Consider the following 23,576-nt stretch of genomic DNA (forward strand, 5'->3'; position numbering starts at 1 on the left):
TCCCTCGTCATATCCGACGCCGGTCTTTTCATTACCCTCCTAAATGGCGCATGAAGTGCCCACCTATTCTCCCTCCACCCCCCACCTCCCCTCATCACCCCACGGTCATTGAAGTTGAAATACCGCGGATAGGTGAGGCGGCAGAAATACGCTCTGTATGTCCCAGTCTCGCTATAATGCTACTGCCGCAACTTTAATAATTACTGGTACCCGAGAACAATGGGCCGTGCCTGTTATAACTGTCATCTACCGCGGTGCCCTCGCGTTATTTAAGACTCTCGAAGCTTATTACTTCTAATGGTCGACAGAGTTACAGACGCGTCTTTCACCGGCGACTGACCCGCGGAAACTCGGATACACGTGCCGACGCCCGCTAGTCGACATCTCGTAGATTGGATAAGCGTCGCTTATCAGAGGTTGCCAGCGAGTTGGAGAGTATCCAAGCGAAGAGAGAAAGCGGCTAAAGCTGAGAGAAGACCGAAGAAAACGCTTCAGTTCAAACGTTGCGACGTTTCAAATTTGTCCATTCGTAAATAATCGATGTGGGAAGATTTAATAAAGGTTGAAATTATTGAAGTAATAATTTATGCAATTCTTCACACTTATCTATGTATATACTAGGAAATATTTCCGAGACTGATTCAAGGAAATCAAACTTTGAATGCATAGAGGAAACTCTTTTACTTGACGCGAAAGTCCTGAAACGATCACCTTTTACGCGTTCCGAAGCAAAATTTAACGCTAAACGACGCTGTGGAAAAGCGTGGATTGTTACGAGATTGTCATCTTAAAGTTTACGGCGCTGTAACGCTCGCGTTGCGTCATTACGGAATTATAGAGGTCGTCAAAGTTATGTTACGATAACGTATTTACCGGCACCGTGCCATTTTTGACGGCTCGACTTGGTGTCGCTTACTCAAAGGAGCGTATTCAAGATCTTTTTTGAGGGGTTGGGGGGTGGGGCGTTATCTGACTTTAGTAGCCCTAATTTCATAATCGCGAGCATAATGCATCCCGAGAAAATGAAACGGTTATGGTATACGCGCGGAATATTTCCCTATCGTTAATCGTAGGATTACGCCAGATTATATCGAAGGTACCACTATGTGTGGCCGCAAATGAGATTTACTGCCTAATCGTTATTAACTAATGGGCATGAATAGGGGCTTGTAGAAATTATGCATTTGGCGTCATTAATCATTTCCCGCATATTCGTATCGAGCTCGGCGATTTGTTCGCGGAGAAGCGTGCTGCCCATCGTAAAATATGAAAAATTTACTTCGATATCATTGTGTTACACTCTATTCTATTTTCCCTGATGTCTATCCTATTTCTTTCTTTTATTTTTTGTTTTTTTTTTCTTAATTTCTTTCTTCTGATTCCTCATAGACTTGATGAAAATATTTTAGACGCGACGGAGCGACTTGTGTTATTTTCCGACGTGCCGTTTATATCAAAATATTTGGTAGCATTCAAAGCAATGATATCTCTGGGATCGGAGAACGGTATTCGAGGTCTCCCATTGGGAATTCGAGCATCACTTGAGCGACCGCCTTCCAAGTATGACGAGTACGTGTGTCATCGCTCGAGTGCGCGCATACAGATCTTCTCCGCAGATAGACAGACAGGCTGGCAGAGTCGGGGGACGTTGCTGGAGAACTTGAGGAACTCGAACAGATGCTCCGATCACTCGGTAGCCGTTGCATGCCTCACGCTCGTCAGATAACTCGGCTAAATTCAAAGCGAACCGCGAATCGATAAGCTGCTATCGCGTTTGAGCTTAACCAGAGACCAACCAGCGGGATCAAGGCTCGAGCGACTTGTGCTGCCTCTTTCCGCAGCGCACTCCCGTAGACCACTCCACGGTATATCTCACGACGTGTCTCGATAACAGTCCTCGTTTCGCAGGGTACCCACACGCGGCCAGAGTCTGGAACGTGTTTAAAAAACATCGATAAGTCTTTAAAAATTAGTTCCTTCTTCCTATCGCGCTGACGTTTACGATTAAAGTGGAATGCAACTATTTATTGTGATTTAATTGTTTTGATTGCGCAGCTTTCCGGATTTAGAACATTTAGACCGGTTTTTGAAGGATAGTAAGAAAACGGCAAAGTATAGAGTAAACATTATTAATTCCAAATTTTTAAAAATAAGGGACAAAGTTTTACGTAATTTAATTAATAGATGACACATTGATTCATACATAGTTTACATAAAGTATAATAAAGAAAAAACCGTAATTATTGTTTTTTTAACTGAATCGTGCATTAGGGAATTTAGGATATCTGATTAAAATCCCAACTTAACTCAGTACCCACTTTTAATGCGGAGAGCAGCGAGGCAAAAGCCAACTGGTAGGAAAGTTTTAATTTAATTCGGCGGTCTCTCGCGCCGAAGTGGTCGGCCCGCGTAGTAAAATGGGGGATGGTGCTTCTGTCGCTGCGAGCACGAATTACGGATGACCAGCGGGCTAACTCGATTGCCTGCCATACTCTTCTTACCTCGATGCGTTGTCGAAGAAGTTAATATTACCCTATTTCAACAGCGCGGAGTTACGAGTTTATTCGTTGTAATAGAATACTTTTACAGAAAGACGTAGGTGGTAAAAGAGGAAAATTTAGGTAAAATAAAATTTATAGATGCATTAAATTTTCAAACAATCTATAACGTTTTATAAAGATTGCGATAAAATGATAAAAGTTGTTTTAGTTCAGTAACTGGTTCGAGATTGTATCAAAGTGAAATCGCAACGACACGTCGTTATTTCTCTTTAACATCAAAGAGAGGTAAAAAAAAAAAGAAAAGACTTATGACGTACTTTGTTATCGAAGACTTTCTTTCGTTTCTCTTCGCCCCGGTAATATCAGGAGCGTGACGGACGAGAAGTGCGCGCCGTATTTATTTTCGCAAAACGAGTCGATGGGTCCGTGCGCCATCAATCGAGAGCGCTCCAACAGAAACACCACGCACGCATGAGAAGGCAAGAAGGAAACGCCATAGACTTAGGATAATAGCGTTATTATACTTGTGCGGAGTAGATCGTATCATAGGACGAGAACCAGACCCGTTGGTCGGAAGTGTGGGGGTAGACACGAGACAGAGAGAGAGAGAGAGAGAGAGAGAGAGAGAGAGAGAGTTTTGAAGGGCCCGAGAGAGAGAGAGAGAGAGAGAGAGAGAGAGAGAGAGAGAGAGAGAGAGAGAGAGAGAGAGTTTTGAAGGGCCCGCTGCCTGGTGGACATTACGAGAGCAACGTCTGTGTTCGAGAACATTTATTACACGTGCGTGTGATACATACCGCCGGCGTGTTCACGATGGAATCGAGGAAAAGGCGGATTATCGTTTTGGCCGAGGGTAGGTCACCCGATACTTCGGGGTCATCTTTCGTTAAAAATCTTGCCCTTTCGTCGTCTCGCTAGTTCTCGTCCCGCAGATGCTACGGGTCAATCGTTGCCGAAAGGTTGGATCCCTGCGATAAATTATTGCTCTAGGGCTCTACGTACGTGTCGAAGGAAATCCGTGTGTGACGATGGTAGTGTGTGTGTATATTTACGTACACGCGTTCCTAAGTTCTGATAAAAGCATATCGCTAATATAAATGACGAACTACGTTTCTGGACGGAAAGATAAATCTTCTTAATAATTTTTTTGGAAAAATGGAAGGTTTAATAGAATCGTAAAAAGAGATAAAAAAACGAACAATAATTAAACGTGTAAAACGTTTAAACAAGAATTATTTATACATTTGTCATAATTATTTTAATAATTTAACGAAATAAAATAAAATTACTTTCAGATCTGTATTTATAATAGCTAAATTTTTAGATACTTGAAAATTCTTCTCAATTTGTAGATAACTATCTATGTATTGTATATTAATACATATTCCTGGATCACTTATTACGAATTATCATAGTAATGTCTTTAACTGAATTTGTAAAAATGACGTATCCAAAAAATGACGTAAAAAAAATTATTTATACGTTTAATTCAACTTTAATCATATATTCCGGCTAGTTGATGCGGTAACGCTTAGCATAACGAAGGGAGGAAAAAAAAGGAGCTGGCGTACGATCTGCCGACATAGCCGGTGGCAGTCAGTAAGCAAGCAGGTCCTTTGGCATCGGGTCATGCACCAGCTGACGCGCCTAGGGATAATAACTCGCGAGCCGCATGCATTAACTTTAATTAACTATTTGACGCAGGTCTTTGCGCGTGCATATTAAGCACGCGGTGTCCGCACCCAGGCGACAACGATCGTAAACGATTGCCTCGGGCGGCATTCTGGAGTACCGTTCTGAAGCCTAGAGAGTGCGGCGGTTGATTAAACTTACAAAAAGATATAATCTAGCGCGTAGAGAAGTACCGATCCGGCCTAACGAGAAGCGCGCGCGTACGAGTTTCATCGGTCTAATAAGAAAATCGTGTTGAATTCTCGAGCGATATCCCGAGGCTCAATATCGCGCCGGAACTCGGCCGGCGCAGTACGTTTCGAGCTGGACCTCGTGCTCGCGTGGCTCCTCGAGAGAAACGAGGGGAACCCGCGCTTGGAGCGGACCCGGAGTTTTCATTTATTCCCGAGCTGATTTACGGCGGTCGCCGGATAAGCGGGTTGCCTCGTGGACCGCGCAAATGGTCGGCGATCCCAGTTTCTCTCTCCCACGCCGCGCATTGTCTTCCTCGGTGCGCTCGCGCACGCTAGTGTATCCACACGGAATCTTATGATTTAGATAGCAATTTTTGCCGGGCCGACCGATTCTCCTCCCTTAATCTACGGAGATGTATTGTTTTTTCTCTGCGATTATCGCTTTTTTCCATACCGAGTAAATTCTTTTCTCGTGGTTGTTTTGCGAGAGGAAGAAATAACAAAAAACGTTAATGCGCCCTCGGAAACACTTTCGATATTTCGCGTATTCCCAACGGTTGCTCTGGGCGAGCGGTTACGGTTGACGACGACTCAATCGCGGAACGCCTATTAACGAGTACTAATTCCGTCGGGCCGTCGTTATCAAAGCAACGGGATCACATCGGGAGATTAGCTTAACCGAATCTTGTAAGATATCCGGCTAGAGACAGTCGTGTTCCGCTGGGGCTTCACGCGTTCCGCTTCTTCGATAGTTTGTCGCTTGTGATCGCGAGGCAGCCGCCCGAGGAGGACGACGACCCGGCTCAGTCGCGCCAGTACACCCCATCTGCTCGGTATAATAAGATGTCGGCCATAAACGTCTTAGCACTTTGCGGGCTGCGCTTAATTGATCGTCGCCTTCTCGACTCCTCGTCGACTAGGATACTGGTACCTGACGATGAACGACCAACGCCACCGCTCTTTTCCAGGTAAACACGACTTATTATGCACGCCAGAGTAACACTAGGGCTGTACGGTTTCCGTTACTGCTTTCGGGCGTTAGTTGCGGCAAGTTTAAGCGAGATCGGCGAGACTACACCGCCGCTGCTGCTTCTGCTAGTGACTCAGTGTGTTCTAATTAGTGTGACACATGGAATATTCTGGGGAGCACAGGCTGTGTCATGGCGCGATGGCATTGTTAAGGAACTCGGGTAAACGCGACGCGCGAGCGTCCGAAATTAATAACCACGGCTGAAGAATTCCGGGAAAGGCTTTTCGCGGACAAGTGTGAGGCGACTTGGAGCGCGAAATGTCGTTTATCACTTCCCGTCGTCATTACTCGTTTGGAAAAAAAAAAAAAACTTTAAAGAGCAATATCGTATGGCACACGATATTTTAAAAAATTTTATAGCGTTTTTGAACAAATGAATATATAATCGATATGCTCAGCATGACTGTAACTTATCCATGTTTCGTGAATTAGTGTGAATTGGGGTGGCATTGTGTTTTGAAGTTTTGTTAATAAATGTTACCACCCAAATTTCAATCCGTCCGTCTAGATGCATATGGAATTCTCGCGGGACTCTCTCCTTCCCTCTCTTTCTCTCATTCGACGAGCACAAGTGGTTTTCCAAGAATTGTTCGATACTCCGAATTGGCGGATTGCGAGCGGAACGATTAACTCGCCCGGAACAGAAAAACCGCTGGTTGGCTTGGCTCCGGAAGATTAAAGGGCCCCGCTGCTCTGACCCGTAAGCAATACCGCGAGCATTAAACGCCATGTGTTTGACAACGTAACACGCCGCGTCGAGATCTGAGAGAAAGGCCGCTTCGAATATGGAACACGTGTAGGTTCGCAACTCTCGTCGACTATCATCGTTCGTCGACGAATGGAGGCGTATACCCGGGCCTACCCGTCGCCGTCGAGAGGATAGTTGTCGGATGTACAGAAATATAGCTGGCTAAAATTAGGATGGCACCTCGCAATAAAACGTCTTCACCGCCGCTCCTCAGCGATGACGACGTCTTGCGTGGTACGTGCGTAATTATTGCACTCTTCCATCCTTCTCCACCCTCTCATCCTGCGCCCATAAACGTGTTCGTTTCAACGTATAATTCTTCAACTGCTAAGCGCACGCGCGCGTACTGGTTAAATTAGTAAAGTAGTATCGTCAAAACAACTAGGAAAAACATTGTTAGGCCATTTTAGAGACTGCGATGAAAAAAAAACCAATCATGTTACGATTATTTTTTTTTTCTATTTTCTTTTAAATCTTTTGTGAAAAATTGAATCGCACAAATGGAAAATGTTATATTACTTTAATGGTATTAGCAATATAAGCAGATTTTAATCAAATATTTCAAAGCGATTTATTTTAAAGTGTACACAAAAATTTGCGCGAGAAATATTCGTTTACAATGCATCAGTGAACTGCTATCGGCGAGGGCTGTTAAAAAACGCGGGCGCTTTCATCGCGAAAAATGGTTGATGTGAATAGTTCATTCGACGACGCGGCTGCCTACAAATATTTGGCAGGAAATGTATAGGTGCGCGCAAATATTTGCCGGGGTTCCGCAAAATGAACGGAATGCAGTAGGGGGCAACAGGGGGAGTATCAGGTAAACCATTTTTAATTTTGCGTCATTTTTTGGAATTACAAATTTAGTTAAAGACATTACTATGATAATTTGTAATAAGTGATCCAGGAATATTAATATACAATACATAAATCGTTATCTACGAATTGACAAGAATTTTGCTCAAGTATCTAAAAATTTAGCTAGATACAGACCTGAAAGTAATTTTATTTCATTTTGTTGGATTATTAAAATAATTATGACGAACGTTGAAGCATGATGCTGCAAAATGTTTTGACAATTTAGCAACCGGTTTAAGCATCGTATACAATTACATTGACGATCTAGTATAATTGTTTTCAGATTTGTATCGAGCTAAATTTTTTATCATCTTAGCAAAACTCGTTCCTTTCGCGCGCGAATCAAGAGAGATTTGTATTCAAGATGTGTCGACCTTTAAGGAAATCAATATGCTCTCTTAGGAACGGAGAATTTGACAGTCGGAATAATCGCTAGTGATACATATGTATATGTATGCTGTGTGGATGTTCGCACAAGAGACACAAGCGACACGCGGGGGTAAGTATTGGATGCTTGTCTGATCCCTCGGGGTTGAGTTGATCTATGACTCACAGTCAGGAAGTACGCCTCGACAAGGGCAGCCGGAGTGCGGCAAAGTCAACCTGCCATCCCGATACCCTCGAATCGCTTGTGGAAGTCCGAGGAAACCGATGAGCCAGCGTTGCTCACTGAGCTATATACATATACGTCGGCTTTGTGTTGCAATACGAGGAAAGGGGCTGCTGCGCCCCCGCTTACAGGCCGGAAGTATGATCCAGCAAGTCACGTGCCCGTTGAGCGAGAGAACGCGGAACCGAAAAAGTGTCCGATGAAATGGGAGACGTGTGGATCGATGAAAGTGACGCGGGGAAGGGAAAGGAGGCGAGTGTACTATATAAAGAAAGTCGCGACGTGAGGTATTAGAGAAATAAAATGTCCATTATCCGGTATATAGATTCGTCGAAATTGAAACGTAATTCTATGATTAAGCACGGTCATCGATATTAGTCAGGATGATATCGAATTAATAAGAGGAATTAAAGTTTGTTATTGGTGGAAATGACATATAATGGAAGAATAATAGATATTAAAATAATTGATCAGAGTTATAGTTAAACGTTTAACACGTCGTTAGGCGTAAATAGACGTAACTGGGCAAAGCTACCGATGCAATTATCGTATTTTTTGTGCCATAAAAGTGATTATTCTGCCAACGATATCAATATCGTTGAAATTATTTTCTATCGCTCCGACTCATCTCTCGTGACGTTGAAAATGGGAAAAAAGACGCGGGAGGACAAATGAAACGACGAAAAAGTCGAGTGACTGACGACCGTGGAAGAGCCAATTTAACTTCTTTCAGCGTCGAAGAAACCCCGTACTTGGCTGCCCTACCCTCTTGCGCGGAGGTCACGGCGCGGCGCGGCGCGGCGCTCCGAGATTGTAGATAACCTTAATTGAATAACTGTCAAATTAAAGTAGCAAAATTTTAAATCAGCGACATTGAAGTAACGCATTCACTTCGGTGTCGTTCCGTCCGCGGCGAATTCGCCGGATTAAATTATCGCGCGTTCATTAAGACGCGAAAAACGGGACACGCGACGGGATGTATAAAAAAAAAAAAAAAGAAACGTTGAGCGCGCGAGGCGCACCCGCGCGCGAGTGATTAATGGCGACGAGATTTTTAATATCTGTAAAGCGTCGGCCTCGACGTTCGTTTCATCGCGCGATGATTTTCTACCGGCGCGCGGCGCGGCGCGACACGACGGACGCTCTCCTCGTGTTTCCTTGCGGTTGATCCGACACACGGTGTGTAAATGAACGGTCGCGAGACGAGAGAAATATCGCTGCCTCCGGATAAAAGAAGAAAAAGGGCTGGGAGAGATCGCGTGACTGGGAAACAAGAAGAAAGCCGGTTTTGCGGCGGAAACGACGAGAGGACCCGCGAAACGACGGAAACGCACGGAGCCGGGGGCAATCTAATTTCTTCCAGGCCTTCGCGTTTCGGGACGTTTTCTTCCTCTTTTTCTTCCTCCTCTTCCCGTCCTATCTCGCGTGCGTCCCGGTGGAAGTGGCGGCGAAAAATCGGGTCGAGCCGTCGCGCTTGCACGCCCGCGTGTCAATAAGAATTTACGGTTGTGGTGACCTTTAAAGACCATCGAGAGCCTGGCTCTTGCGAAGCGGAGTATCGGAGCGGAACTCACGGGATACGCGCCGCCTCGAGTAAACGTTCTCACGACAGTTATGGGAACGCTCGCCGGGTTAGAAACGAGGGCCGGGAATCGAAGCCACTTTACGTCGTTGACATTCCATGCGTTACGACGAACGTCGTCGATACGACATTATCACTTATCGTTGCCCTTTATTGTACCATCGGGACTGTGTATCTTTATAAAGAGCACGGTTGATAAATCATCGATCGCGATCGCACCTGTCAGCCGACTTGTCCCTATCTATCTCACATTCAACCCTTGCGGATAAACTTTCATTCAGATGCTTATTCAAGTTTAACACAGTTTTGCCGTTGGAATTTTGATAGTTTAAAGTAACATTTAATTTTTTACATTTAAATAGTGTTAGTTTTCAGTTATTCTAACACCTTGTAATATCTATGAAATAGAAAAGGATCTAAAAAAGTTCTTTAAAGTGTAAAAAGATTCTTAATTGTTTAGATAAATTTTTATTTGAAGATTTAACATCAGAAAAATATGAGTAGCACTCCAGTTTAAATAAATTTTTTTTTTACCGTAATCACAGATCTCTCGTAATTCAGCGGTTGGATTATGCGATAAGCATGGCTCTTTAACGTACTTTGGAATTTCCCGAATCTCATCTCATTACGAAGTAAGTCTTGGCGATTCCAGATTCATTTCTCTGCTCCTCCGGCAGGGAACAACGGAAGCGCAAAGATCCGGACGAGTCGTAGCGTAGCCAGCAGGCGCCTTTACGCGTGGTGGAATCAATCCTTCGCGCTGCATTCATTAGCGTCGCCTTAATGACCCTCTAATGACCCTGGGGTTGACCTTATCTGAGGTGAAGTCGTGCGTAACGAGAAAAGCCCGAAACGTGATTTATTATCGAAAAACACCGACGGGATGACGAAGCGGAGTGACGAAGAGCGGGCGCGTCGAGGGTGAAAGGGGGTGGGGTGGCGGCGGATACAGTCGGAGAGCGGAGAAACGCGAGACGCGCGAGCGAAGCGAAGCGTTCGTCGAAAACGCGAGGAGCGACCCTCGCCTCGGGCAGAAATTCGCCGACGCGTCGGATCGACGACGGAGGACGACGCAAAGAAGCGGGGAAGAATCGAGGGGCAAAAGGGATTCCCCAAAGCGCCCTATGGGGCTCTGTAAACGCGACATTAAAATCAGCTTACAAATCGCTTCGACGACGTTTCCCTTCCGCTCGCAGAGTGCCTATCGGATTGAAACTCGTGAGACTGACTGCCTTCGTTCCGTCTCTTTTCTTCTTCGTGGTTTTCGTTCTTCCTTTGTCTCGGTTCTTCGTACTTTTCACTCTACTGCTTGGAACCGAGAGAGATTTTTCTGCAATCGTTGCGTTTTCTACGACTGCGAATCGATTCAATTGTCGCGAATATTGTCGCTCACGCTACTGTAATGATCATCAAAATTCTTTTGCGGACTTACGTCGAGATGTTCGTCGATAGATTTGATAATGTTACCTCGTTAGCTTCGTAAGTTGAATATTAGAAGGAGTTTCGATGGGATTTCGCGTCATCGATCGAATCCGCATTATCCGCTTATTACTCGAAGCTTTTACAACTTATTGAAAAATGCTCAGTAATTTCTACAAATAATTACCTATCATTTATATTATTATAATATGAATATATTGTTTTGCACAATATCATATCTTTATACCTTAATATTTTAACAAAAATGCGCGCTAAAAATTTGTTTGTCAATAAACAAGTATATGCGAAGTATATTTCTTGTAAATTTAAAAATATTTTCTTCTTATATCCTCTTTATTTTTATACACTGGAAAAAGGTTTTTTATGTTCAAGTAAATATATTTGTTTTATCATCATTTACTTGATTAAAAAGAAAGATTTTCTAAATTTAAAAGTAAATTATTTTATTTTTTAGTTAATATTTATTTATATCAAGGAAATGAGATGTTAAAATAAATATATTTACTTTATTTTAATAATAAACTTTTATATAAAAAACTTTTTTAACTATATATTTATATTTACTATATTTTTTCTTTTTTTTTGTTTTACACTTTTACTATTGGATTAATTCATAAATAAGATTTATAATAGAGAGAGATTACCGAATCTCTTCTTGTGAGAAACCAGTATTACTCATGGTATTTTATTTATTGCAAACGAAAAGTATATAGAGAATATATAACAATACAATTTATTGTAATTTATTGTAATATTTTTTCAAATATAAAAGTTTAGTTTTATAAAATAATTATCATTATAAATCAGCCTAATATATTTTTTGTACTTTTTATTACATTTATTTTTTTAGTTTATTTTATATCTTTGACTTTTCTCATAATAGAGTGATTTTAAGTGTTTGTCAAATGAGACATTTAATCCCATCGGTATTTGTAAATCCACAGAAAAATTTTTGCCTCAAGAACGCATTCAATAGTTCTTTCAGCATGACTGGCAATAAGTAAGCGTGTAATTCTACGTGCGGTAACATACTACTAACTTTTCGGCACGCTGCCTTTTTCTTATTTGTTAGAACGTAGAGGTGAATTCTAAACTATATCCTTCGTAAAACCCTGAATTCTCTTTCGTCTTCTCGAAGAGTTCCAGTTGAGATGTTCATCGAGCTGATGTTTGAAATCTCCACGGGTCGGCTTTCACTCGTTCGCTCGTGAAGCAGCTTGGAATCCACAAAGAGTTCGGCTCTACGAGTCACAGATTTCCGTTTCAAGTCGCTTCGCAAGCCGGTAAACAGGGTGATAGCGATGGCGGCGCTATCGGGGGGACGAGAGATGCAGGAAGGGTACATATATATGATTCAGCGGCAAAGTGATTCCCTCGCTGACTCCGCGCATTCGTCCACACTCTCTTCTCCGCGTCCTCTCTCGGTGCAGCCGACACCACCGGGCCTCGAGTGCAAGGCAAAGGGCCGAGGAAGCGGGATGGAGGACGACGAGAAAAGCCACAATCCTCTCGAGAGAGACGCTCACTCGACTCACGAGTGCGCATCTACAGAAGAGGATCCCGGGCGAACGCGCGCGACGTGTTAAAGCCGTCGTACGTAAGGAAGCTTAAAAGCTAAGCCTTAAGCTCAACGACCAATCGTGAACATCGCATTCGTACGCGGCGGTGCGGCGCGATGCGGCGTTGGCAATCTGAACGAGAAGAAACAAACTGACTGCCTCGTAGCGGAAACGAAACGGCTTTATATTCTAGAAAAATTATTTCGTTTCACGTCGACTCACCCTCTGATCCGCGTAATTTAATGTTCAAGTAACTTTATTGCCGTCGCGAATGACTTAACGCGCATAAGGGTTTCACACCGAATGACTCGAAATAATTCCGGGCCCTGGGGAATAAGGGGAACGAGGATAGACGGCGATCCACGGGGTAGCTCGCCCCGAATATTAATTCTTACGACTAAATCTGTGGACAGGTCTTATAGAGGCTGCACGCGTTGTAAATGTTCCCTTGAGTAACACAACTCGCTATATCTATGCATCGCTTCTGTATCGTTAGCAAACTTGGAGCTCGGTTTAGGTAGGAGTTAGGAAGAAGTTTGGAACTTGTACGCTGTATTTACACTGCAGTTTCGTGCAAATATTACGGTGATATCGTCATTATTTCCTCCTGAGGATACCGCGTACCGCGGTAAGGTAGTTCCGTATCGAGATTATGAAATGAAAACGTTCTTTAATCTCGCACTCTTATTTCCGTACGACGAAAGGCCGTATTTATTCCCTAATGCCATTGATATATTTACCGTCAAGCTTCTGTTCTCGCTACGTTAAGCAGCTTGTGTGAAAATAAAGTTTCGCCCCCGGATGCAGTGGCAACGAGTGATCCCTTAATCCGTCCAGCGCCGTAGTTCATGCTTACTTCTCTACTTCTCGGTGTTGTAAAATCCGACGACGTATACGACGTAAATAAATCCCGCGAATTAAGTCGCGCCTAGCGTCGACTTTCGCGCGCGAGGCGGACGTCGCGCCGCCGACGCCGACGCCGACGCCGACGCCGACGTCGATCGCGTCGTGAGTCCTCCGTAAAAGCGATTTCCCGAGTAATAAGACAGCCTCTGCGGGATTATCGCAGGCACCGTTTTGCTCGAAGGCTCTTTGCCCTTCGTTCTAGCCCCCACGATATAGAGGCTCGAAACGAAGGCAATTACGCGCCACGGCACTAGACATTATCGCCTCTCGGGGCGCTCGATTTCCTCCGCGCGCGCTTCGCCTCTTTTTCTTCGTCGCTTTCCCTTTCGCGACAATCGATACAGGCCGAAGGTCTTTCTCGTTCATTAAAGTGTCAATCCAGTCTCGAGAGGGCGATTCCCCTCATCCTCCGCCTCGTCGCCGGCCCAGCAGCCGCCACGTCCGTCGCGGGAGACGCCCGTGAAATAAAGCAGACTCCATTCTCGAGGAGAGGTGAGCGAGCCTCGCTCTTAGAAGAAAGCTTCTCGGCAATCTGCTAAAGCTGAAGGCTTCTTCAAAACCTGCTATAAAGAACCAAGTCGCTCGTATCATTCATATTGCGTATGATTCATATTGCACGGATATGCAACGAGTTCTCGTTTATAACTTATGTTCATCGATCACTCGAGTACGAAGAGATATTAAGCAGATAATTTCTTTAAATATCTTAATAAAAAGTGTATTGGAGATGCTACGCGAACGTAATGTAGATAAAGAATAGCAAGTGTCCGTTACCCGGACAATGGTCCTCGATTCTCGGGAATGGCCGACCGTTTGTCTAAATCGCGACAGCTGCTATCGGTCTCGTAGATCCCGGCGCCGCGCCGCGCCGTTATATGCGCCATGCATAATCGGAAGTCCGCCGCTTCGGAAGAAATGGAGGCGGATTACCATTCTGGTCACGAGCGAATGCGTACTCAACGACGATACAATGTGTTAGCTAGTTTTATTCCGTAATCACCGGCATTACGTGTATACGCGTAGGAAGATACGAGTACGTGTAAACGGACGTCTTTAACGTTCTCTCTCTCTCTCTCTTTCTCTTTCTCTTTCCATCCGACATCGTGGCGTTCTTCGGGCGTTCTCTCCTCGTTGCTCGACAGCCGCTTGAAAACCACTCGTAGCGGCAGCGGCGACGGAAGTTCCGCCAACTTCGATAAAGTTCGTCGATTAAGCACGGGTGCGCGCCGCGACGCGGAGGTGGAAGACGCCTCCGACTGTTCCGGCGGTGGCCGTCGCGACGGATGTGCACGCAAGCGTGAAGAGCGTAGCTAAGCCGCTCATCTTCTCTCTCTCTGTCTCCGGTGCGCGTCTACTAAGCGCCTAGAAGGTGTAGACGGCGCCTCGTCCCGCGCGCGACGCGGCCTCGGCTTGAGCCCTGTTCATTATAACTTGGCCGTGGGATGTGCGAGGCCTCGTTGTTGACGGCGTCGGCGTCCCAATTATACACGCGTTGCCGCTAACTAACCTTATTTGCAAACCCCGCGGGCGCCACCGTGCTCCCGTCGCTGTCTCCCCTCTAAAATCCATCTCGACGATCCTGCTCCGCTGCAACCGCACTGGTGGAAGCGCGCCCCGTCGATTTAATTGCGACTTGACCGACGAGCCGCCCCGAGTCTCTCGTCGTTGACATCCGCGATGCGACCTTCGCGCGGTGACATCTCTCAAGCGGATGTCACCTCTCGACCGGGATTAACTCGACTTCAATTTCTTAACCGAAGAAATTCCCAAAGAGAAGTAACAAGAGGCTTTTCGATAACAGCCTTTCTATATGCGTTACTATAATTGCATTTCGCGATATACTCTGCCAGTACTGAAACTCTATAATTCACGTTACGTGGATTATACGTCGTTTAAATCGGAACACGACCCATGATAATAATTCGGATCAATTTTATCAAGATATTTCTCTATTTTTTCGTTATTATACAATATTGCTTTTCTAAAGATATTAATACAGAGCTGAAAAAAATGTCGAACTAAATAACTAAAAATGATGAAAAACCAAAGGACTTGAGAAGAAATTCATAAAAGTGAAATAAATTGCGTTATAATGTAAAACGATCTCTATTCGGATCACTTTCAGTGCTCAACTTATACAGATTATTTTATACGCATATATATAGTCGTTCGCAAAGTCCATAATAAAAATCTGAAACTGTATTTTTTCTTTTGTCATTACTGTCCGCTTGTCAGTTTTCTCTGATTTGTTAATTTTCATCTAAATACGTTACCACTTGGCTCATTTTTCATATCCGAGCGGAGAGTCATTACGTTTTCATGAATTTAAAATGGATGAGCCGTTGTTGGATTCACTGCAGCCTGCTTTGCAGATTTAATTGCATCTTGACCGAGCCGGTCGGTTGAATCGCAGTCGCCGCGCCGCCGCGGCCAAGTCCACAGACGGATGTTGTATTTCATCGTCAGTATGAGCGCGCTGCGACAAAAGTTCTACCGTGCTTTTGGTAATTCACCAGAAGTAAGCAGCTAGGAAGGAAATTTCCTCCGCTCGGGAGAGAGATTACCTCGTGGAAACGGTATTTTTACTAACTTTGATGTTGCCTGCGCGTTTTCTTATTTTCCGTGTATTTTGCCGTAATCACGTCCGCTTGTATAATTTTTGCTTTACCGATACTTACGTAATCATCGTCCTTACTTTGTCGTGAAAAAGATGCATACATTACCGCTGTCTTCTCGTGTTTGTAATGAAACGAGTTGCGAAATACGGGAGCGCAAAGTTATCTCGTTTCGCATAATTTCGCCAGAGCAGGGTCGCATCAGAGTTTCGTGGTGCTCAGACTTACGATGGAAAGCAGGATACACATGGTTTAGAATTTATCGTTGGTTATTATGTGGATGACCAGTCTATTCGGAGTTTGCCGGCTGCTTTTACCGTACGTACGGTTGTTTATCGAACAAGCTTAGACAACAAATTTCCCATGTCCGTGTCTGCAGCTAATATCGTAATAGCGTGGAAAGAACGTTTGCGAGAGAATAATTCTGTCGCTTTTGTACTCCCACGCGCGCGTCACGATGTTAGCGAGAGAGAGAGAAAAAAAGAACAATTTTTTCGGGAGATCTGATATTATAATGACAATGATATGTGTCGGCGGAATTGTTAATGCCGGAGTGGCGCCCCGCCATTCTTTTCTGCTCATCCTTTTTTTCCTGCTTGACATCCGGAATAGCGCCGAAGTTAATATTTCATGTGCCCGGCTGTTCCGGCGTTGAGAAAATGGAAAGGGCGAGGCCGCAGGTTTGAGCCGCGGTAAAAAGGGGTGTTCGGGATAGGAGGGTGGTTGGGTGCGTGAAGTTATGAGGCCCTTTCCGGCGGAACGGCCGGACTACCCGCGGTGTGATTTAGCGCCAGAAACTGTTCCTTCTCATTCAATAAAATCGTCGCTTTTACCTATCTACGATGAACGAGAGGAGAGATATAAAAACCGTTTTTCTTCAAACAGAAAGGAGCGAGGATTTAATAATGGTTTCTTTGAAAATCGATTCGGAGTTTTTAAGTAGAATCGAAATCGTCTTGTTTCATGAAACGTCGACTGAGAATAAATTTTTGGCTGTTGTGTGCATGTGTGTGTATTGATGTTAATTTATAAACTTTATATCAAGACTCACGTGCTTTCCTGGAAGAGACCGATCGAAAAGCGATAATTCCAAACGGAAAGATGACAAAAGACTTGTTAATGGAATTTCTTTTTAGCAGTACTTCCTGCAGAGATGACTGATTCATACAGTCATTTGACCTTAGTGAACCCACGCGGATCCAAGTACAATACATCGCGAATACTTATACATCGTGTACGCCTGTACATACTTGCTTTTATGAGCTATAGTAAATGTTTGTGGAACATTAGAGTATGTTTTAGCTCAAGAGCGACAAAAAATAAAACTAGAGAGGATCAATAAAAATAAAAACAAGGTATATTTGTATCCTTCAAAAACTTTCTGGTAACTTGTCAGAAGTTGTCTGGCGGGCAAAAAAAATGAATATTACCTTCGTCTCAGTGGAGTTAAATAATTTAGCAGAGTAAAAGTTTCTTTCTTGATATACATGCGTACGTAGGAAACGTACGTACGAACTCTAACGAATTGCGTTAGCTGGAATACATTAAACCTTACATTAGTTCGAGTGAGTTTCGTGTAACGCGGCACGATTCATTCCTTTCGATTGACGAATAAACGTAACATTTCTAGCCGGTTCGGTACTCTTCGCGAGCGGAACGGCGGGCTTGTGTCGTAGACGACAAAGACAACGGTCCTCGTTGCTCGCGGGAGTGGAAGGAATCGTTAGCAGTTGGCCGGAAAGTACGGAAAGTTTGCCGTGGCTGACACGAGAGCCGAATCGGTGATATTCCATTTCCGCAGAAACGGAGGGACGCACTGCCGCTGCCAAAACTTCTCCTTGACAAAGCGTTCGAACGGATCTGACGCGGTATAGCAGGAGCGATAAAACCGAGACGGCGACGTCGACGGGACGACGTCGATTAATCTCGTCTGCAGCGATGCCGTCGCCGATCTCTCTTTCTCTCTCTCTCTCACTCCTGCGCCCTGTAGCCGAGGGACGAGATAAGTTCCCGAAGCTCGGCAGTCAGGAAACGACGGTCCTTACAGTCATTACCACGCGTCAAATGGAATCCGAGAAGAAACGCCTCCCATGTTTAATCGAGCCACTCAGTATAAAGATCGCAAGCGGATCACGTAGCTAGACACTGCCTGGCTGTTTCCTCTTGGATAGCGCAATCGATATGATTAAACCGGATCCTGTTGACGGATCGAGCAAATGCATCGACTACTTCAAGCGGGACGTAAGATAAGTTTTACAGTTCACGAAGTGTGTTAACTTAAGAATGGTAGCTTGCATTACAAATGGTTTCTTAAAAGCAAGAGTTCCATTAACACTTTGGCAACCTCGGTGGTCTGACTTTTCAATGGTGGTGTCTGGTAATCACTAGCCGTCGTTATCGAAATCTTTTAAAATACTTTTAAAAAAAGTGAATAGCACTCGACATAAAATTGTCAACGGTATAAGAATAATTTAGATAATGATGAGATAAAAAATAAAAAGTGCACAATTCAATATACTTATCCATAAAAATATATTCTTATTTAATTATATTGTACAGTATTTTTTCATCATTTTACGTGCTTGTAATAATAAAAATTCCACTATAGTGTACCCACGGTAAAACGTACGAAACTTTCTGGGCAGACAACGCGTTTAAACTTTGTTTTTCGCATTATAATTTTTGTAACATGTAACATATTATACGTAACAGAGACATTAAAAATTACACGCTCGGATGGTCCTTCGTGAAGCGTTTGCTCTCATCGGCACCAACTGAACTGAAGAGAAAAATATCAATGTTTACGAGCGGTATCGAAAAATCATAAATTTGGAAGTTATTACGTAGGGGAGATTCCTTGCTGCGAATACGACAAATGCTTCGACAGTTGCTAACCGTGTGCCGTCGCGTCGTTTCCATATATACGCGAATATATACTTGGGGATGATCATTTATATGTAGTCCTTATCGTTGGCGATCGATGCAGAAGTACCAGACGTACGCGCGCTACGTATTTCTGTGTTGCGTCGAGTGCCAGGGCGTGAAAGCGCGGGCGATGAAGGCGTCGTCGGTTTGCAAGCCCCTTGAAAGAATAATGCCGGCATATAGGTAGGACAACTCCTCCCATCTCCGTTTCCCTGTCTCTCCGTTATGCGGTAAAAGCTTTCGGCATACTCGTTGCGAATCGTCGTCTCCTTCTTTGTACCCTCCTTACAGCTCGCCTTCCCAGCAACCACCATCTTTTTCACCTCTTTCGGAAGATGTACACTCTCTCGTCCGCCGGATGTGTATTCCTCCATAGCCATTTTAACGGATTCCCATTGTCCTCGAAGTAATAGTACGGCGGAGTACCATTAGAGCATTTCCAGTAACTTCCAGTGCTGCGCGATTCTCTGTCGCGGACGAGAGACGATTGCTATCGTAATCATGAACGACATGACTAGGAGCACTTGGGTTCGCCGCCTCCCCCTTGGCTCGCTAGAGAATATTCGTTTCAACAACGTCTGTCTTGTACACCTGTCTTGACCGCAGCCATACGTTTCCGTGCGTTCATTAGATGAACTTTATAACGTTAATTTTGCAGAAGTAACTTTGCTGGATTTCTGACAAATACTGCAGGGAAATATAAGTAAAAGTCACTATTCGTGAAAACGATATTGATGTATGTACATTAATGCCTAGTTTTACCAATGCATTAACTTTTATCTCAGTTTAACTTACTTTTTATACATATAACTTGCTCTTATATATATATATATATATATATATATATATACTTCTTAATCCTCATATTACCATATTATTTTTTATTTTTTTTTGCGCTGATATATTTTCTTTTATTTTATTTTCTGTTATCTAATTTTGCATATATACGTATATAAACATGACTATTTCTTTATTTTTATTATTTTTGTTCCGTACATTTTGCTTTCTATTTGCCTATTATATTTTTATATTATTATTTTGATATTATTTTCTTTTCTTTTTTTTTATCGTACGTTTATATAATTTCTCTGTCTGTTTATTCTATGCTTTGTTATTTTATTTTGGTTATCTTGTTTGTTTATAATTAGTTTTAAGATGACATTTTTCTTTCTGTTTCCGTCAATGTATCTGCTTGTTCTTAGAAGGCTTGCCCTAGGGCAAAAGTAAACGCTCATTCATTCATTTATTCTTTATGCTTTAAATGCTTTTCCAATTTTTAGAACTAAAGAAAGATGAAGAGTAGATTAAACTTAAGAGATTAAAGTTAATCTGCGCTGGTAGAAATAAGCATATAAAGACGACGAATATATATTCAGCATAATTAGGTAATTTCTGATGTAAGAGGTACAAATCTTTCGACGGTTATTAACAAAGTTGATGATTAGCTTCGTAAAACAATAGCCCTTTAAATTTAATCGCGATCTCATTTGTGCCCGTGTTTATCTTGTCGGTACTTACTCTTATGGCTCCTGGCGCTCTGATTATGAGTTTCTTAACATTCAAACTTTCCGACTTAGTTCTCGTTAGAGTGAGATAGGTGAGTTTACATACGAGAGTATAATAAGCCCGAGAATATAATAGCTCGTCGATTCTGTCGTTCCTTCTCCCTTTTCATTCCGCTGTTCCTTCGTCTTCGGCGTTTTTTTTTTTTTTTCTATTCGCGGACTTTTCCGCTCTCGCCACCGGAACGTTTTGGAAATTGCGGAAAGGAACTTTGATGTAACTCACCGATGTAACGATAGTCTGTCGATAACACACTTTTCACAGTTGTGGCGCGCGAAACATAGTTTCCAGAGAGATATCAGGGAAACTTTATCACTTCGCCGTGTCGAGAATGGACGCTTTTCGCGGTGGCTCCGACGTTTCCGTTCGATAAGGCGTACATCCTTCCCGAAACGGGCGAGCGCAGTCGACCGGCTACGTTTCCTTTCGAATTCACGAGAAGCCTGGGAAAATGCGTTTTACCCGGCCGAGTGAAATAAAGCCGGGAAAGCGGAAACGACGAAGGTGTGTTTAGTATTTATTTCCCTAAAGACCGCGCTTTCTTATTCTCCGCGTGTACTCGGCCTTCTCCTTTTTCACCACTTTTCGTATTGCGGATCCCTTTTTGCCGAAGACGGCGAATGCCGGACAGATGAATCGTGCGAAGGATTCTACGACGCTGAGAAACGTTGCCAGACGGAATTCGAATACGCGCCGCCGCGCTGTAACAGTAAGAACGAATCACTTTCGCGTGCGGAGGCACGTACAGAATTTTGTATTTAGTACATGTACCTCGGAAGGATGTAACAACACTTTCATAAAAGAGAGCTACATACTTGCTTATTGGATATAAACTTTTTAAAACGCATGGAAATGTACTCTCCTCTCTTTCCCTATTTACTTTTGGCGAACTGTGCCTATCATTTTTATTCGCGAGCTATTTGCGAGTATTTGTATTATTTTTTTATAATTTGTGACTTTATTACTTACAAAAAACAGTCGATTATTTTATCCAAGATATATGTATGCCGCCTGCATTAATAAAATGAATGTAATTTACGTTTATGAATGAATACAATAGGCGCTTGAAATGTCGGGAAAGTAGCATTTAGTAAATCAGGGGTAAAAGCATGGGAACATTAAATATGGCTAAAAGCGTATCCCAGTAACCATCGTATTTCCGTCGGGATGCCTCGGGACGCGATCATCATTTACGTATTACGCGGCGATTGTGTCTCGCCAGTTTGCGATTTCGAAATTTGCGCCTCGCAAATGAAAATATAATGCTGGGGTCGCGCGTAGGCTGGCGCGAATTTTCGGTTAGGGGACCCTAAATCTCCCTTCTCAGCGGGAAGTCGAGACGCAATCTCTTCCCGGTGGCTAGTATCTCTCTTCCCCTAGACGCAAGCGCGTGTCTCGAGGACAAAAGATTTATTGGAAATTGCTGAGAAGAAATGGAATAGCCCCGTTCTCTCTCTACTCATACGCGCGCGTACACACACACACACACACACACACACACACACACACACACACACACACACACACACACACACACACACACACACACACACACACACACACACACACACACACATCCACATACACGCGCACATTGTACCCGACGACATCTTGGGCGTATCTATGACGATGTGCGTGTCGACGCGTAACGGGGGTAGCGAACAAATTACGTTCTATGATTTAAATAACGCAGGTTACGTTTTATTACCGGCGTGCATTAGGTTATTATCTTTCTGGTGCTAAGTACCGCTAGGAAAGAATGGTTCGCAGAAGTCGTTTGTTAAAAGGGGGGAGCACGCCTTCATAAAGCGACGCGTTTAAAGTAGTCGCGAAACTAGTAGCTGTTCGCGGATGAAGAGGTCGACATTTAATTTTCACGCCTACCGGTCGCAGTGGCGCTGGATCCTATCGGGGAAGACCGGAAAATTAGAGGAAAAAACCTCACTTCATTATATAAAAGCAATCTTTTAAGCGCCTATTTCGAACGAACGATATCTGCACCTGCGTCGAAGCTTACGTTCCCTTCTTTCCTGCTCTACGATCGCGCGATAATTACCGCGAGGCAATTAGAATTGGATTTTAATCCCTGACCGTGCGAAGCCGTGTTTGCGCGAACAAGCATTTAAAGATGTATGACAACACTTCCCAGTTAAATGACTATCTGCATTCGATAAATTTCATAGCATAATAAAATAATTGTTATTAAGTTATTCGGTATGGTTTCTAAACGTAACTATCATATTTAATTTAAAGGTTAACTATTCATTTCTAAGTAAATTACTAGTTAATTTTGAATTAATTAATAAAATAAAGCGTACCAGCTCTCTTGATTTCAATAAAACGTAGCATTTTTAAATTATTTTGTTTGACAGAATTAGTAACGTACTATATGTTTAATCAATTATTTTATATAAAATATTAATAAATATTAACATTATACTTCTTTAAAAGAAAAATTGTATGTTGCAAAAATTAAATTATATTTTTTGTAAATAAAATTTGGCAACATTTTTAAATAATGAAGTTGATCATCTTGATTTAACGATTATTATTACTTACAAAAAATACTGCCAAAGGAAAGCTATTTATTTTTTTTTTACTAAGTAAAAATTATTTTTTGCAAATAATATTTTTTTGATATTTGTTTTAAAATATACTCATTACAAATTGTAGAAAAATTCATCATATGTATACTAAAAGAAAAGAATTTATATTTTTTTAAAAAATATTATAAAACTGTGTCGAAGAAAAGTTAAAATAATAAATTGAATTTTTATTTTAACTTAATATTTTTAATTGAAATATTAAATAATAGGAATTCAGAATGATTTTAAATTTGATAAACATGGATTTGTGGATATATGAACTTATAAAATATTTAAAATAAGTAATGTGTATTTAATTGAAGTATATATTTTTCTTCTCATACACACAAAAATTTATTTTAAATAAATATTACTTATTGCAAATAAAGAATAATAAATATATTTTAAGACTATTAAAAAAATATTCTTTGTAAAATGATTATTAATTAAAAAGAAGAAACTAAAAATTAGTAATTGTTTTTCTCACCACGAGAATGATATATTTCTTCGTGTGTAATGTAGAAGTTACATATTTATTAGTAGTAATACATACATATTGTGCGCATTTTGTTCGTAGTTGTGTGTTATTAGCAAGTTTTAAAACGTATGCATCAACAACAATAACAGTTTCTCAAAATTCATGTATAAGAGATTATAATTTTACCTAAATTACAGGATAAACTGATTATACTGCATACGGTCTATGGTATTTGTTGAAAATTCTAATTTACATTTTAATATGTTTTCTACTTTATTCTTGTCTAAGAGAAAATATAAAACAATCGATATCTC

At 42.4% G+C, this 23,576-nt stretch overlaps 1 protein-coding gene and 1 long non-coding RNA gene across 4 annotated transcripts in view; one reads left to right on the forward strand and one right to left on the reverse strand.

Moving 5' to 3' along the window:
* LOC105196654 (netrin receptor UNC5C) overlaps positions 1-23,576 on the forward strand; it is a 295,574-nt gene that overhangs the window by 182,591 nt on the left and 89,407 nt on the right. The window lies entirely within an intron of this gene.
* LOC120358529 overlaps positions 1,352-23,576 on the reverse strand; it is a 41,518-nt gene continuing 19,293 nt past the window's right edge. Inside the window, exon 2 of the long non-coding RNA XR_005575468.1 lies at positions 1,352-1,930. This is a non-coding gene — a long non-coding RNA (uncharacterized LOC120358529). The remainder of the gene's footprint in view (positions 1,931-23,576) is intronic.

The sequence above is a fragment of the Solenopsis invicta genome, chromosome 8 (assembly GCF_016802725.1).
Source record: "Solenopsis invicta isolate M01_SB chromosome 8, UNIL_Sinv_3.0, whole genome shotgun sequence".
NCBI classification, from domain to species: domain Eukaryota; kingdom Metazoa; phylum Arthropoda; class Insecta; order Hymenoptera; family Formicidae; genus Solenopsis; species Solenopsis invicta.